Genomic DNA, 16,201 nt, shown 5'->3' with positions numbered 1-16,201 from the left:
ATTCAGCAGTGCAGGATCTATGCCCAGATTACTCAAGATCGCCCATAGCTTGGAACGAATTACGCAGTCGAATGCGGAACTCAAGTCCACATAGACTAGGTAAAGATTACCGCCTTTGGCCCAGGCGTATTTACCCATAAGTAGAGTCAGGTTTAAGGCCTGTTCCACAGTGCCCAGACCCTCCTGGAAACCAAACTGTAAGTCGGTTAAGATCTTATTCTCTGTGGCCCAGTCCCGTAGTCGCTCCAGAATTAGTCTGCCGGCGACCTTGCCCAGAGAATCCAAGAGGGAGATGGGCCTGTAGCAGGCTGGGTTGTCCCGCTCTCCCTTTTTAAATATGGGTAGGAGCACAGAAGTGGACCACGAATCAATAAGGCCGATCTGAGTCACTGCGGACATGACCTGCGTAACAATTGGGGACCATAGGTCTATGTTGCTCACAAAGATGTCTAAGGGGACCCCATCAGGACCGGGCGCTTTACCAGTCTTTGAGGAGGTCAGCGCAGCGGTCACCTCCACTAGATCAAAGTGGAGGTCAATAGGGTAGATATTATTACTAGTGACAGCTGCCGCCTCTAGTCTAGGAGCCTCAGTTGTCAAGGTGGGGTCCCCGAAGATCTGCGAGTAGTGTGCTACCCATTTATCAGCGGGTACTGCCACATCAAGATGCCGTACAGCAGTTGCATCAGCTAGGAAAGGGGCCTTAACTGTTTTCCAAAACAGGGTACAGTCCTTGCTTAGTGTGCTCTGGTGTAGTTGGGCCCAGAGATTATTTTTTATTTCCCGTTTACGGGATTTTTGTGCCATCTTATAGTTTTTTCTTAAGGAGGCAATTAGGGGCTGGTCCCTGACTTGATTGTGTAGAGCATTTTTTAGTGCACATTGGGCTTTACGGCAGTGGGAATCGAACCACCCTCTAGAATCCTTATCGTTATCGTGAGACTTATGTTGGCGAGTAAGCTCTTGTCTGATGGTTTCTAAGATTTTAACAAAGCTAGAGAGGATCAGCTGAGGGGATGATGACATCTCCAAACAGTGATAGATTAAGGGAAGGGTTTTTTGGATGATCTTGCAAGTGGCCTCTGAGGGATTGATCATCGACCATTTGACAGTATAGCCATTAATTTTACTCATCTCCAGGGAATGCTGCGTTAAGAGACTTGTTTTTGGACAGGCTGAGGATGGGGTATTTAATACTATAGTGGTGCTGTTGGAGTAGTGATCGCTTGAGGGATCGGTACCAGTTATAAAGTGTTTCAGACGGTTGTTTAGAGATTGGGAACATAAGATAAAATCAATAATTGTGGTAAATCCTCTACCGTGAAAAGTCGTCTTGAACTCAACAGCAGGACTCACTAAAATGTTCGCGAATTCAAGTTCTAGAGCAAAAATACAGTTGTTTAAGGCGTCACCAACACTACTGTGGGCAAAGTGGGCCAGGGGGGCGTCGTGCTCGTCTTGGAGCCCACAGATACCTTTGTTATAGTTGTTACACAAATAAACATTGAAATCCCCACCCCATACAACATGGCATTGTAGCTGTTGGTTCTTGGCTTTCTGATCTTGTAAATATAAAGTGATTTCCAACAAGGATTTTACACAGTCGCCGGGCGTGGAATTATTGTACATATTGATGAAATAATAACAAGAACTATTGTCTGGGACTAATTTGAGAATTTGAAAGATGGTAGAGATTAACGGGACTTCCGTGGTCGTAAAAGGAATTAAGTTGGAAATGTAAATGGCTAAGCCACCCTTGGGTCTTCCATGAGCGGACGGTATGGCCGGGAGATGGAATGTTTTGAAGCCCTGGATGTGAATAGGATCAATTGCCCAGGTTTCTTGAAGGCAGATTAGCTTATATTTATTGGTCACTTCTAGCCAGGACTGGAGATGGATTTTGGATCTAAGGCCAGCTGCGTTCCAGTATATGACTGGAAGATCCTGGGTTGATGAAAAAATAGGGTTTGAAAACTGAGGTTCAGCAGAGGAGTGTGGGGATTGAGATGAGGACTGAGTGGTTGGGACGGAAAGGGAGAGGGTAGGTTTTGGATCACTGGGTTGAGGAATAATAGGTTGTTGGCTCAGAGGTGAGTCAACTGGAGTAGTTGACGAAGTGTGACACGGATCCTGGTGAGTAGAAGGGGATGGCTGTTGGGTCAAGGGTTGCTGGGGAGGACAGGACTCGGGCTGGGTACCAGACAGGGGTGGCAAAATAGAGCCGACCGTCCGAGTGCTCTTACAGGAGAGTTTAGGCGGAACATTGTTGGGGCCACTGTCTGAGATGGGAAGAGTTGGTGGTCAGTCCACCATATCCAAACAGCATTTCGTAATACTGTGCTAATTGTAAAACTTCTGTCAGAGGTTTGCATGACCAAGTAGGGTTGTACTCTAGAATCCCTCTTTTAATTGAAGGTTTTAAATTATTTACAAAACAGGAGACAAGTGCGCTTTGTGTTGCTTCCTTTTTAGTATCTAAACCACTTGAAGCTGTGAAGACTTTCTGTATTCTAGCGAAAAACCCAGATACTGTTTCTTCAGTATCTTGAATGCATGCATTTAATTTTGACCAGTCTATTTGTTTTCTGGGTACCAGTGTATTTACTTTAGCCATTATTGTTGCTGGTAAGTCTCTAATATCATCCGATATATCCTCTCCTTGTTTCCTTTTTTCTGAAGTTATATCTTCCCATTTTATCTTTAAAAATTCATCATCCTCTCTCCTTATTTTTCCCCAAATGTCTGGTGGCAATTTTATAGAAACATTTGTTCTATGTCATCCAGTGTGAGAGTGCCAACTCTTAGTATTATTTCTGTCTGTCTATACCATTCTTCTCTGTCTTGTCTAATATCTGGAAACTGAAGCGCAAATCTGTGTAACTCAACGTTAGACCATGGTGTGTGCACTTTAATAGTAGTGTGACCTGGCTGACCTCCTGGTACTTCTCTCAAAGGCATGATGTGATCAGGTGAAAGAACACAAGACTTAGATGGCTGTTGTAGTTCCCCCTCCTCTGTACTTTTCTTAAACCCTTCACATTTTCTTTCTATCATTATCTGTGCGTCCACCCATTCAGTTAATATCTGTAGTGCTTCTAATCTCTCTTTTTCTATTACTGCTGTGTCTTCTAGTACAGTTAGTAATTTGTTATATATTTTATTAGGCAAATTTTCAACACGTGGGTATCCAGCAGAAGAGGGCCAAAACCTCTCCCAACTCTTAAATCTGTGAAACGCCTTGGTGTCCAAATCTATCAAAGCAAAATGTTGAAATGCTGGTGTGTAATGCGCTGGGAATGCGCACCTTTCATTCAACCACAATGAGGACCCTTTCTTCATAACTTCATCTACCCATGCCTGTACCTCACTCTGTTCTTTCTGTGAAAGTGCTAATTGTGATCGCAGACCCCTTTTTCCTATAGGGGTACCAGATACTTCTTTCTGTTGTATAGTAGTTGTGTATTTTTGTTCCTGTGATGCGTTTTGTGATGTTTGTGGGCTATATGGAGGAGGAGTCGTTAATAATGCTTCTATTACAGGATCCTCTGTATCTTCCTGTTCTAAGGGAGCATTAGGTAGAGTGGGGTAAACATCTGGTATTGGCTTGTGAACTGTAAGGCATTTGTCTATTTCCATTTCTTTTTCCCTACAACTTGTTACACATCTTTCTTTTGCCTTCTCCCTATCATGTGCCATAGCTTTTCCTTTCGTTGTCCTAGGTTCCCCTGACCATCGATTAGCAGCGTATGACCGCCATGCATGAAATGCATCCCATTGTAATAAACGTACTTTCTTCCCTTTCTTTTCACGTTCCCTTAAACAATCTTCTAAATAAAGCATTTTAGCTCTATCAAATGTGCCACATTCTGGCCATTGTAAATCAGTATTTTTCCTGGTATAATGAGTCCATTGATCTAGATGAACAGCTGTATGGTACCCTTTTTTCCGTGACACGTACCATGCTGGTGTGCCACAAGGAGGTGTCGGTTGGGTGACATCTAAGGCTGCCCTGCGGCCTTTAGCTGTGCTCAGAAATAATTTGCTAAGCATTTTTAATTTTATTTAGTTACTAATTTAATTATTTTTCTTCCTTTGCCACTTTTTATTTCTTTTCTAGAAATACACTGTTGTACACCTTACTTCAACAATATGCATATTTTTTTTTACACGTCTTTCAGAAGCATGCTCTGTCTTGAGGCAACCTCCCACGGTCCCTCTGAGGCAACCTCCCACAGTCCCTCTCCTGTCCTTGGGATCCTTATGATCTTTCACAGGTTGGACAGTCCTCCTCAGGCACCTATCTTAAAGGTGCCCTCAGACCTCCCCTAGAGACCCCTAATGAATCTCAGTGTGTACCCTCTGATGTATTTAGAAAAACAACATTCAATTGATAAAATTGAGTTCAGTGCAGTTAAGCACTGCTTACCTGATCATCAGACCAGTAATGCCGTTGTATGCGTCCTTCTTTGCTGTGGCAAAATCACCTGATGGCTTAAAGGAAGCTGGTGGTGTCTATTGTCAAAGGCTTATAAACGGGAGCCTTCTTGTCTGGGCCTTGCAGGAAACTATGTCCAATCAGCAGCTGCGCAGCATACACCGAGACTGGAAGGCCCCTGAAGAGTCCTGAGACCGCAGTTCTTTACCCCCTGCAGAGACCATCAGTTCCCAGCGAGTCACGGCTCCATCTGTAAAAGCACAAAATTTGTGAATAGGGACAAGAAGGGCACATACAAGGTTTCAAAAGAAAATGGCTTTATTGCCAATAAGCTGCAGCTGAGACAATTTGCAGGACTGCAAAGAGATCTGGTTTTACAGAGAGGAAATCAGTCTTTATATATGTTTTCACAGACCCCTGACACATTATTCATTAACTACTACATTGTGGTGTGACCATCTCAGCCACGTGTACATTACAACATCATGGTGCATTTCAGAAATATGTCTACGTTCACACTTTACATTATTCCTGACGGATCTGACCATGCAGATACTGGTTAATCTTTACACCACTACCTCCTGACCCACAGCCTTGGTCGGTTATCTTTGAAATGTCAATGTGCACTGTTTGATCTTATCAGCAGAGGCCCGTGTTTTCTGCTTTCCCCATACAAATGACGCACTTGCTATCTGTGCTGAGCAAACACTTTACCCTTTCACTTAACCAGGCAAGGGCAGAGCAAATTTGGCACGTCCTAGGTCAGCGAACCCTTTCTAGGAATTGGCTCGCTGAACTGGCTCTATACACAGGTGAAAGCTAGTGAATCATTAAACAAGTTGGAGTTACAGCAGAATGGACACGTACACGTTCACTTGCCATTCTTTCTGGTTTCAGCTGAATTTCAGACAACTTAATTTTAACCATTTGTGCAGCATGGAGCTACCTTCCATTATGAGTGGCTCATATCATTTACAGGCAGATGTCAGACATAAATTAATATAAACTACGGTTCACTTTAATGTATCCATTCAAGTGGGCCAACTAATTTTTCATCTTTTACAAGTGTCCAAAAGCAGCAAGAACAGTTAGCACAATACCGAGATGAGTTACGTCACTCTTCCCGAATAATATCACACAAAAACGGAACTGAAAATAGGATCCCCTATATCAGTAAATTTATCTGCGAGGATAAGACTTTCCCCCGCATGAACTTTGAAAGTGCGCCAACGTAAGGAAATCTATACCCACAGATAATGCCAAGTACGGGAATTAAGTATCAGGCCAAGTAATGTATATAAATATCTTTCCCTCGCACTAACTCCGTGAGTGCGCTCACAAGCTTAGCCAACGTAGGGAAGATAAGGTAAAGTGCACTTCAATATCATCAGGGACACACAAAGGATAAAGCAAGTATACCAAGCGTGCAGAAAGGGTAGATGGATATAACGGTGCCCAAGGCACCCTTACTCGACCACGGAAATCAGGAGCTGCGGCCACAAGATCCAAAGCAAAGCATTTCCGCATAACGTGAGACGCCCTAGATGATGTAGCGTCTGACACAATGCGCTGTGCCAAGGCTGCCGGGAATCGTAGTTTCTATCCCTGCCTCAGCGCGTGCCGGCGTGACTGCGGCTGCCGTGACCCCTAACAAGCACCCACTTCTGAATTCTATGTCAGGGCGGAGGCTCCGATTAGGCTTTCTCTATTTCTTTAGTGAAAAACACAGCAGCCAATCAGCACACAGTAAAGAAAAACAAAACTAAAATACCCATGAACTTGGGTAACCATAGAGTACATGACAGTATATAAAGGAGCATAGAGGTCACAACTTCCTCTTTCTTTGCTGCTGCTGCCGCAGCCAGTTAAGTGCACGTTTCTTTATTACGCTTCAAAACATTATTTTGCAATTTTTGTATGTTATATCAGTTTTGTGCTTCTGCCCGCGCTTTGCGCTGATCATTACCGGCTACTGTTCCATTTCGGCTTGCCCACTCTGTGCGCCGGTGCGTATGTTCACCTCCCGGTTGTCAGCGCGCTGTTGCTGCGCTGCTTTTTTGATAAGTGGAGCAGGAGTCGGAAGGCAGGGAGACCGCGCGCTTCGTTCGTGCGTCTCTCTTCGGGTCAGGCTGCTGTCAGCGCGCATGCGCGACAGCTTTGTTGACATTTGCTGCCGTTCCTGTCACGGAGCACGAGTAAAACAGCTGCGTCTGCCTCACAGCTTTTGCCCACTGCCTGACGCCAGTTTGCCTTCACCTACGCCCCAGTTAAGGAGATAAGTGGGGTTGTTATTATACGCATAGGCTCTGCCTAGAGTGGGTTACTCTTTGCAAGCCCTCCCTCCACTATATATATATTATCTTTATTTCAGTCAGGTTTCTTGACCTGCTAATTTGACTGGCTTGCTTTTGGGGTCCCACTCCCCCTGAATTGGCCTTGGCTATTTAAAGAACTATTATCTTCCTCATTGTGGGCATTTAAAAGGCATACTTTGTCGCCATGGGAGACTTTTATGAGGAAGAGGGTTACTATTATGAGGAGGACGAGGCCTCTGGTTCTGTAGATGGCTATATGGGGCACGCTCTCTTTCAGGCTATTGCTCCTTTGAAAAGACATTTGTCAGACTACGCCGCACAACAGGGTTGGCTGCCCCATTCTTCCAAATGCTCTAAGAAGTCTCCCAAGAACCCTCACCATTCGGACTTTGCTAAATTGGCCAAGACTTTGTCTTCCGCGCCTCCATCCAAACGGTCAGCTGCGTCTGGCCTTTTCACTCCAGTTACTGATTCAGATGATGGCTCTTCATCTTCCTCTTCCTCCTCCGAGACTACGAACCCGCCACCTTCGAAGAAGTCTTGTAAAGAGCATTTTGTGGATGCCCCTTCAACGCCCCAGGTGCTTACATTTGACCCAACCGATATTATTCATCCTAATTGTTCGTCCCGGTTGCCCTCTCCTGAGGTGGCGGACTATATCCAAAGCCATATTCGCAAACCTTTTGAGAAGGATGTGCGTGCGCGTTTGCGCTCGGAGTTACTGAGCCCGGACCTCGCGGATAAACTTGCTGACACACCTGAAGTGGACCCGACCATGGTCACATATATGAAAAAATATTCCAAAGGCCCGAAGAAAGATATAGACCGATCCTGGCGGTCCTGCAAGGACAAGATGCTAGATCTGTTGGGTCCCCTGACTAAGATTCTTGATTTGAGCTTTCGGGCCAAAGAATCAGGGTTACTGCTTGACCCGGACGAATTGGTGCAATGGTCACAGCGTGCGATTTGCATCCTGGGAAATGCCAACTGTGCTTTATCATCTGAGCGTCGCCGCTCAATCCTGATGAAATTGGATCCCAAACTCACGGACTTGGCTTCTTCCGAGACGGGGCCTCAAGCCCAGGGTTTGTTTTTTGGTTCCCCATTTCTTAAAGAGCTCACTAAGTTTGTGGCCACTTTCAGTGGTTTGGATAAAGCCCAAACCAACTTGCGTCGGGCTTTTCGCCCGGTTTTTGGCAGGGCCGGACGAAGGGGACGCTCGTTCGGCCGTGGTTCCGATCAAACCACTCAGAGAGGTTTCAAGTCCCAGAGAGGTGCCCAGGATTATTCCTCCGGAAAGTCCAATTTCTATCCCTCCCGGAAAGGCAGAGGACAATACAAGAAAGGAGGTTACAACGGTAACCAGGGAGGACGTTAGGATTCCTCAACCTCAGGTGAGCTTGACTCTAGCTACAGATGTGGTTTTAGGGGGCAGACTGCAATTTTTTCTCCCAAATTGGCAGTTAATCTCGAACAATGCCTGAGTGTTGGAGATGGTGCAGGGATACAAAATAGAATTCTACTCGCACCCTCTCCAACGTCATCGGCCTCAACCTCTTGTTTTTTCCCAATAAGATCGAGATTTCATCTCCGCAGAGGTAGGTTCTCTTCTGGTCAAGGGGGCCATCCTCTCCACAACTCCTCACCCGCAGGGCTTCGTCAGCAATGTGTTTCTCGTGGAGAAAAAGGTAGGAGGATCACGTTTGGTCCTCAATTTAAAAGAATTCAACGGCGGAGTGGTGTACCGTCATTTCAAAATGGAAGGTATCCATCTTCTGAGGGACCTGCATCAGGAAGGCGACTGGGTGGTTCGCCTGGATCTGAAGGATGCTTATCTATCGGTCCCGATTTACACACCTCATCGTCGTTACCTGCAGTTTCAGTGGCTCGGGACCTGGTACGAGTACAAGGTCCTTCCATTCGGCCTTTCATCAGCTCCGTGGTGCTTCACGAAACTTCTTCGTCCAGTGATGGAGGTTTTGAGGTCGCGCGAGGTTCGCTTAATAGTTTACCTGGACGATGTACTCATCTTGGCACAGTGCCCATTTCTTCTTCAATCTCACTTGCAGTGGTCCATAGATCTATTACAATCTCTGGGTTTTCTAGTGAATCCACAGAAGTCCGACTTTGTTCCGTCTCAATCGATAGATTTCCTGGCTTTCGAATAGATTTGGTCTCATGTCAACTTCTCTTACCAGGTCAGAAGATCAGGTCCATCAAGAGGGGCTTGAGATTGCTCCTAGCTCAACGGACTGTCTCCTTGCGTTCGGTGGCTCGAATAGTAGGCCTTCTGTCCTCTTCGATTCAAGCGATCTTTCCGGGTCCATTGCATTAACGCGCTTTGCAGCGTCTCAAGATCAGACATCTGCAGAAGGGTCTTCGGTATTCGGATCACGTTCCTCTTTCGGAGGATGCCCGAGCGGAGATGTTGTGGTGGTTGGACCACATGGACTCTTGGAACGGCCAGGCGTTGTTCGGAAGGACCCCGGATGTTGTGATAGAATCCGATGCCAGCCTTTGGGGTTGGGGAGCCCGATGCGGTCCGGTTGTGACGGGAGGTCGATGGTCCCAAGAAGAGTTGTCTCTTCACATCAATTGCCTGGAGCTTCTGGCGGACTCTTTCGCGAGTCGGTGTCTGTCTCCTCACAAGACAAATTGTTGCATTCTTCTCAGAATGGACAATATCTCGGCGGTGCGTTATGTCAACAAACTGGGGGGTACCAAGTCCAGACTTCTGGCGGAGATTGCGAAAGACTTCTTGCACCTTTGTCTGCAACGTCAGATCATAGTTATTGCAGAATACTTGCCGGGCCGCGACAATCTGATTGCGGACTGGAACTCTCGTCATCTGAGAGATTACAGCAACTGGAAGCTTCATCCTCAAATCTTTCGCATGTTGTCCAGGATTTGGGGGCGTTGTCACCTCGACTTGTTTGCCTCTCGCCTCAACGCTCAGGTTCCCCGGTTCTACAGTTGGCGTCTGGATCCGGAGGCCCTGGCCACGGATGCATTTCTCCAATCTTGGCCTCCTCTCCTGTGCTATGCTTTTCCACCGTTCGTGAGACAGTTCAACTCGGAGCTCATTCTCATCACTCCTCTTTGGAGGGCTCAAGCTTGGTTTCCAGTTCTTCTGGAGATGAGCTGCTCAACGCCGCTCCTTCTTCCTCACAAATGGAACCTGTTGTTGGATCCTCTTCACGAACCGCACCCTCTGGTTCTGTCGGGTCAACTCCATCTGGTAGCATGGAGGATTCCGGGGGACGCTGGAAAGTCCCGGGGTTATCTGGAGACGCTACCCGATTTATCAGTGAAGCTTGGGCCCCCAACACACGCAAGGGTTATGCGTCAAGTTGGAAACGCTGGTGTGATTGGTGCGCACAACGGTCGGTGGATTCCGCTACAGCAGATCTCGCTTTCATTATCAATTTCTGGCCTCCATGGCTTCTTCTGGGTTGGCTTATCGAACGGTTAACAATTTTCGTTCTGCAATTTCTGCTGGTCATGTCGCTATTGATGGCAAACCCGCTGGGGAACATCCCTTGATATCTAAATTACTTAGAGGCATCCGGATGGTAAAACCTCCTTGCCCTAAATATGTTGCCTTATGGGATGTGTCAGTTGTTCTGCGTTTCTTAGAGTCTTGGCCTTCTAATTCATTATTGAACCGTAAGCAACTCTCAGCTAAGTTGACTATGTTGTTGTGTGTTTGATTTCCTGCAAGCGGGTTTCTGATGTTCGGGCTTTAGACCTGGCAGGTCGCACCTTCTCCCCGGAGGGTGTTACTTTTACTCTATCGAGACGGACTAAATGTAATACGTCTTCAGTTACGTATCCTTCTTTTCCTCACAACCCTCAACTGTGTGTGGTCCAATGTATCAAAGATTACGAGGTAAGCACTGCACCTTTTCATTCTGATTTACAAGGTCAATTACTGATTGCTTTGCAGAAACCTTTCAAGCCCGTTACTCCTGCTACACTGGCACGTTGGTTGCGATGGTTCATGCAGGAAGCAGGCATTGATGTTTCCCTCTTTGGTGCCCATTCAGCACAGGGAGCTATGGCTTCCAAGGCCTTTTCCATGGGTGTCAGTCTTCATGACATCATGAAGGCCGCTGATTGGTCTTCTGACTCTGTATTTAAAAAATTCTGTTTTAAACCTATTGTAAGTGTTGCTTCAGTAGTGGTGGATGAGCTTTGAACAAGCATAATCGGAGCCTCCGTCCTGACAAAGAATTAAAAATTTGCTAACATTCGTGCCAAGAATTTTCAATTCTATTAAGGACAGGAGGCGAGGATTATCCCACCCTTATTTCATTATTTATGATTGATTGTATTGATTTTACGCATTTCTGCTGTGCCATTATGTTGATTGTTCTATGAAATGTTTCCTGCCCTGTAATGGATTCTGTGTTTATTCCTTTTTGGGATGGATTTTACGGCTCTGTTTTACTTCTGTCAGGCTCCGACCTTAAATGAAGTGTGGTTCGACCTTCACCTGTTGGTTGGTCATTTGTTGTACCTGTGGATCTCAGATGTTTCCTCCTCTCTTCCACCTGATGATGATATCGCCGCGGGACGTCCTTAATGGATTGTTTGAGTTTGCCAATTTTGAATTTTTTCCTATAGTGATGGCTATGGACAAAGAAAGAGGAAGTTGCAACCTCTATGCCCCTTTATATACTGTCATGTACTCTATGGTTACCCAGGTTCATGGGTATTGTAGTTTCGTTTTTCTTTACTGTGTGCTGATTGGCTATTGTGTTTTTCAGTAAAGAAATAGAGAAAGCATAATCCTCACCTCCTGTCCTTAATAGAATTGAAAATTCTTGGCACGAATGTTAGCACATTTTTTATTCTGTCTGGTAAAATGGCTGGAGGTTCTGGTCTCTAGCCACATTGTTCAAGAGGTGTTTTGTCAAGATATATTTCTATCTGTATCTAGCAACTCTACCATATGAGGATTTCGAGGAACAGTGAGGTCCCTTTTCTATGAATGGCAATCATTCGACATCTGAAGCATTTATGAGAACAGCCATATTCATATTCCAGAAACTTGGCTGCAGCCGCACCAGATGTGTTGGATGCAGTTATTTATTTTTCTATCTTACTTAACGGGGGGGAGTAGACTCCACCTCGTAAACAAGCATCCTGGGACCAATTTCGGGTAATCACCCCTCATCAGCCAGGCTAGAATGAGGAACATGGTCAAGACTGATTTGCATATGGCTGGGTCTGAACTCCGGTGGTAAAGTGAGCTAAAGAATGATGATGGATTCAAACCAGATCTGTGACTGGAGGTGAGAATCTGGAAAGTTTCAGAGCTCCGTCCATCATCTCCTTGTGATTGCTTTGTTTGCCCTAATTTGGCAGGGAATGCCTAGACATGGGTCCCTTGCTGACATTGCAGCTGGATTCAAGCAAGCCTGACTGATGAGGTGTCCCAGGCCTGAACGTATCCTCAGGATCGAACCGATGCTCTATGGGGTCCACCTCTCAACAGCCCCAAGTCTGGATATGATAACACACAGACTAAAGGGTGGTTACACAGGGGAAGGGAAGGATGGGGACAGCAGGGATGGAGACCTGTAACGAGACACAAAAGGAGATGAAGTTACTCACTTGTTCTAACACTATTCTCTATCTCCTGTTCTCCCTTAATACCCATACTTCCACTAACCTGTAAAAGAAAATACACAATCTGGAATACAGGGGGGTTGAGCTTGCACCTCTGATCATCACCTAAAATACTGGAATATATAAAGAAGTCAATCAGAACACACCCTCCTATGTATGGCTTCAGATACCCCACCCTGGTCCCCTAGATCTACCTGTGATTATGAGGTACACACAATGGCTCAAACACGACTAATGGTTGTCGTCCCCCTGTGAAGAAGTAGAATAAAGGAACAGAGAAACGGTGAACAGCCGATAATTGTCAAGGAATATTCAATAAATGTGCATTAGGCATAGCACTCCATAAGACAGCAGTGTGCACAAGTAGAAAGCCCAGTAGCGCCAAAACACGAGAAGAGTTATGTCACTCTCCCCGCTTAATAAAGATATACAAACAGTAACGAAGATAGGATCCCTATATCAGTTTAAATAACTGTGTGATAAGAATTTTCCCCCGCAATAACCTTTAAGGATTGGTGAAGGTTCGCCAACGTAGGGAAATCTATGCACACAGTACATTTGCCAAAAGAACACAAAGTATTTAGGCCACTCAAGTAAATATCTCTCTCCCTTGCAAGAACTTTGAACGTATTGGCCAGTTCCCCAAAGAAGGGAGGAGAAAACCTAAGAGTACTTTGATAACTCAGGAAAAACCCAGATGGAGCAAGCAAAAGATTCTTGGGTATCCAGACAGGATAGGAGGAAAGCGGTGCTCACAGCACCCTTACCAGACCAGGAACCAACAGGAACTGATGGCACCAGAAGAATCCAGCAACGCGGAATAATCGACAGCGTCTTTCTCCTGCTGCCTCGCTAAATCCGCATTTCAGCATCACGTGGGACACGCCGAGTGCGGGGCGTCTGACGTGATGTGCTTTGTCAAGGATGCCGGGAATTGTAGTTCTTTCCACCGTTAGCGCGTGCCTGCGAGACTGCTGCCTACGTGACCCCTAACATGAGGGGTGTTATCCCGAAACAGGTGCAAGGATACTTGTTTACAGTCCAGGGAAGACCTGGCTTGGCAGTTCGGGCTAGAATGTTCCCATGAGGAAAGGAGTCCAGACTGATTTGCATATGACGGGGTCTTAACTGGGGTGGCCAAGTGAGCTAAAGAACGATGATGGATTTAACACAGATCTGTGACTGGGGGTGAGTGTCTAAAAAGTTTCAGCGCTCTGTCCATCATCTCCTTGTGTTTGCTTTGTTCGGTCTAAGATGGCAAGGTATGCCCAGACCTGGGTCCCTTGCTCAGTTTTGCCACTGGATTCAAGCTAGCCTAGTTAATGAGGGGAGTTACCCCGAAATTGGTCTCAGGAACCTTGTTTCTGGTCCAGTTAAGACATGGCTTGGCAGTTCCGGCTGGACTTTGCCATGAGGAACAGAGTCTGAACTGGGGTGGCAAAGTGAGATAAAGAATGATGATGGATTCAACCCAGATCTGTGACTGGGGGTGAGTGTCTGAAAAGTGTCAGCGCTCTGTCCATCATCTCCTTGTATTTGATTATAAGAGACACCTCAGTGTCTTGAGCACACAGTTGGTTGTTAGGGACAGAACCCGCAGGATTTGGATGCTTTAAGGGGCCAGTGAGCATATGACATACAGCTGAGTTCTGAGGAAGAGGAGAGCCTGCTCAGATCAATCAATCAATTAATCAATCAATCATGACACTTGTATAGCTCGCTACTCACCCGGAAGGGTCTCAAGGCACTTGGGGAAGGGGTCCGCTACTGCTCGAACAGCCAGGTCTTGAGTTGTCTCCTGAAGGCAAGGTGGTCCTGGGTCAGCCGAAGGTGGATGGGGAGGGAGTTCCATGTCTTGGCCACCAGGTAGGAGAAGGATCTGCCTCCGGCTGTGGCTCTTCGGATGCGTGGTATGGCGGCGAGGGCGAGGCTAGCAGACCCTAGCTGGCGGGTGGGCGTGTGAAAGGTCAGGCGGTCGTTGAGGTACTTGGGGCCCAGGTCGAGGAGAGACTTGTGTGCGTGGGTGAGGAGCCTGAACGTGATCCTCTTGTTGACGGGGAGCCAGTGCAGGTCCCTCAGGTGGCCGGAGATGTGGCTGCGTCGGGGGATGTCCAGGATGAGTCGGGCGGAGGCGTTCTGGATGCGTTGGAGTCTTTTCTGTAGCTTGGCTGTGGTTCCGGCGTAGAGGGTGTTTCAGTAGTCCAGTCGGCTGGTGACGAGGGCCTGGGTGACCGTCTTCCTGGTTTCGGTCGGGATCCATCGGAAGATCTTGCGAAGCATGCGTAGGGTGTGAAAGCATGATGAGGAGACGGCGTTGACTTGTATGGTCATCGAGAGGGAGGAGTCCAGGATGAAGCCCAGGTTGCGTGCGTGGTCTGTTGGCTTGGGGGTGGTGCCCAGGGCTGGGGGCCACCAGGAGTCGTCCCAGGCGGAGGGTGATGGTCCCAGGATGAGGACTTCCGTCTTGTCTGAGTTCAGTTTCAGGCGGCTGTTCTTCATCCACTCGGCAACGTCTTTCATCCCTTCGTGGAGGCTGGTTCTGGCGGTGTCGGGGTCTCTGGTGAGGATCAGCTGGGTGTCGTCGGCGTAGGAGATGATGTTGAGGTTGTGTTGGCGTGCGATGGTGGCGAGAGGTCTCATGTAGACGTTGAAGAGGGTGGGGCTGAGTGATGATCCTTGCGGAACGCCGCAGATGACTTCGGTGGCCTCGGATCTAAACGGGGTGAGGCGGACTCTCTGTGTTCTTCCGGCGAGGAACGAGATGATCCACTTCAGTGCCTTCTCTTGGATGCCGGTGTTGCTGAGGCGTTGGACTAGGGTGCAGTGGCAGAAAGTGTCGAACGCTGCGGAGAGGTCCAGGAGGATGAGTGCCGCTGTTTCCCCGTTGTCGAGCAGGGTTCTGATGTCGTCGGTGGCTGCGATGAGGGCGGTCTCGGTGCTGTGGTTGGCTCTGAAACCGGACTGCGAGGGGTCGAGGGATCCATTCGTCCCGAGGAAGGCGGCAAGTTGTTTGTTGGCCATCTTCTCGATGACTTTGGCAGGAAAAGGGAGGAGCGAGATGGGGCGGAAGTTTTTGAGGTCGGTGGGGTCCGCTGTTGGTTCCTTCAGTAGGAGCTGAGCTCGGTGTGCTTCCAGCTCTCCGGGAAGGTGGCGGTGTCGAAGGAGGTGTTGATGACGTCTCGGAGTTGGGGTGCGATGGTGGAGTCGGCCTTGTTAAAGACGTGGTGGGGGCAGGGGTCAGTCGGAGATCCGGAGTGGATGGTGTTCATCGCGCGGGCTGTGTCTTCAGTGGTCACCGTGGTCCAGGTGCGGAGGGTGGAGGTGGGGTGCGTTGGTTCGACGGTTGGGTGCGAGGATGGTGCGCCGAAGCTGTTGTGGATGTCGGCAATCTTGCTGTGGAAGAACGAGGCGAGGTAGTCGCAGAGATCTTGTGAAGGGGTGATGTCGTTGTTGCCGGTGCTGGGGTTGGAGAACTCCTTGACGATGCTGAAGAGTTCCTTGCTGTCGTGGGCGTTGTTGTCCAGTCGATCCTTCAGTGATTTCTTCATGGTGGTGTGGATGAGCTGGTGGTGCTTGCGGGTGGCATGTTTGAGGGCGGTCATGTTGTCAGTGGTCCGGTCGAGGAGCCAGGCTTTCACGAGGGTGCGGCAGGTCTTCTTGGAGTCCTTGAGTTTGTCGGTGAACCAGTGGGCCTTCCTGCTTCTGGGTTTGCTGGGAGGGTTCTTCACTGGTGCGAGGTCGTCGGCGCAGGCGGTCAGCCACTGTGTGAAGTTGCGGGCTGCTTCGTTGGGGTCCGGTGTGCTGGCAGGTGGGTTCT

Source organism: Lissotriton vulgaris, chromosome 11 (assembly GCF_964263255.1).
Source record: "Lissotriton vulgaris chromosome 11, aLisVul1.2, whole genome shotgun sequence".
NCBI classification, from domain to species: Eukaryota; Metazoa; Chordata; class Amphibia; order Caudata; family Salamandridae; genus Lissotriton; species Lissotriton vulgaris.
The sequence above is the reverse complement of the archived record's forward strand: the minus strand, read 5'-3'. Positions refer to the sequence as shown.